The sequence below is a fragment of the Megalobrama amblycephala genome, linkage group LG20 (genome assembly GCF_018812025.1).
Source record: "Megalobrama amblycephala isolate DHTTF-2021 linkage group LG20, ASM1881202v1, whole genome shotgun sequence".
Taxonomy (NCBI): Eukaryota; Metazoa; Chordata; class Actinopteri; order Cypriniformes; family Xenocyprididae; genus Megalobrama; species Megalobrama amblycephala.
Genome location: NC_063063.1, coordinates 3694346 through 3696442, shown reverse-complemented (window position 1 = coordinate 3696442; position 2097 = coordinate 3694346). Strand labels below are relative to the sequence as shown.

The 2097-nt window shown below is 33.4% G+C and overlaps 1 long non-coding RNA gene across 1 annotated transcript; it reads right to left on the bottom strand.

The window, feature by feature from the left end:
* Positions 1-634: 634 nt before the first annotated feature.
* Positions 635-1804, bottom strand: LOC125255892. The gene is made up of 3 exons (XR_007182023.1): positions 1412-1804; positions 1162-1256; positions 635-1046 (listed from the first exon to the last, which is right to left on the bottom strand). It is a non-coding gene; the product is annotated as an uncharacterized LOC125255892 (long non-coding RNA).
* Positions 1805-2097: the final 293 nt, after the last annotated feature.

The window sequence follows — 2097 nt, the reverse complement described above, 5'->3', positions numbered from 1 at the left end:
TGTCTTGTTTTTAAACTAAGTGAACTACATATAAACAATCATGTTTATCACTGCATAGATTAACACATTGTTTGAAACAAATCCAAAAAATAATTTTTTTTAACTTAAATACATAAGCAACAGAACCATGGTTGGTCTTCCTGTGGGACTGCAACATTTAAGCATTTTATATGATACCACCTCTTGCATTTTTCGCACTGAACCTGAGAAAGCAGGACACACGTGGTCAAAGTTAATTTTACTTTGGTTTTACAATCCATAAATAGAAGATATTCACGTGAAATACAAATTGACTACCCAAATACAGGGCTCTTCCATTTGAGGAGATTCATTAGTCCCACACAAAGAACAATACTCCTCCTTTGACACTGCAATTATTTAAATGTAAATGAAAAAACAAGACTTAAATTGTTAAACTCTTAAGTATATGGAATGCACTTTCAGGATTGTTGTCTTTACGGATGTACTTTAAGGATTGTTTACAATACCTGATGCCTGAAGAATTTCTTCTGCCATTTTTCTTCGGCAATGGCACATCCAGTCTTTGGTGGGGGTTATTTCCATGCTGCCAGGAATTTGTGGAAATTCCTGCACCACAAGCTTGGCCATCTGGTGGTATGACAGCAGCATGTTAAAATACAAAATGAACTATGAGAAAATATAAGTGCAATGTGCATTTGACAGACACTTTAATCCAAAGCAATTTACAGTACAGTGCATTCAAGTTATACATGTTTTCATATTTGTGTGGAAAAATAAGCCATGACCTTGGTGTTCCCAGTTTTGTCATGAATATTTTGTAAACCAACATTCAGTTACCAGGGTGGCTGCGGGTCCTTAATAAAAAGTCTTAGAATGTCAAAGTTTTCCTAATAAAAGTCTTAAATTTGACATGTTAATATCTGTAGACACCCTTGCCTGCATTACAAAAACAACCACAGCTCGTGCCATCTCTTTGAAATGTGTGGTGGATTTTGCCAGGTTTCCATTTGGCTTTCACCCAGTCCTCTTTTCCATACTGACGTTGTCTCATTTTGAAGTATTCCCTGTTTTTTAAGAAATACATTTAAGTTGTGTAGTATAATTCTGTCAAATATACCTTCATCAGAACATTCTGATACAGCAGAATAATAACAGGACATTAAAGTAACAAGCTCCTACCCAAATCTGTAACACGCCTTTTTTGCTTCTTCCATTTCATTAGTGCCAGATTGAGGGTCAACAACAAAAATGGTTTGTGATATAGCATGCAGATACTAGAAAGATAAAAAAATACTGTATGAATCAATGACATACCCAAACATAAGCTCAATCATATATACACAATATAAACAATACCTGGCTTTTTAAGGTGTAGTACAGAACATATTTGCACATTAGTGTAAATGAAGATCATAGTGTTTTCACTCACCACAAACTTCCAGTGCACATTGCCAGTATTTACAAAAGTGATTACACCATTGTAATCCTCAAAGTTCACCTGTGTGGCAAAAATGACAAAGTTAATGACAATTCAAGCAATTGTGATAGGGTAGATGTTCAGTCAAAACACTTTTGTAACTCTTTCACTCACTTTTCTCAACCCTTGTCGAGCCATCTGTTCTCTTTTGCCACGCAAAATGACACCAGTGATGTAATGACTTAACTGAAAGATCTTACCAGTTGCATCACAAGAATTGAGAACAGTGCAGAAGTAGCTCTCAATTGCCTGAATGAGAGGTTGAAAAGTTAAAAGCATATTGTATTTCAAATCACATTATTTGTTTTATTTAAGTCTTAAATACTTCTCACACACAAACTCAAACCAAATGGCACATTTTGAACGGTGCATTTATTATATTATATTATATTATATTATATTATATTATATTATATTATATTATATTATATATATTATATTATATTATATTATATTATATTATATATATATTATATTATATTATATTATATTATATTATATTATATATCATGAACTTACCTCCCCAACTAACAATTCGTGTGGCCTCAAAGTTTGAAAATCCCTGTGATGCAACAGGTACTCCTGTTTCCTGTCAGGGGCTCTTACAATCACCACAATAAGGTCAGTAGGATCACTTT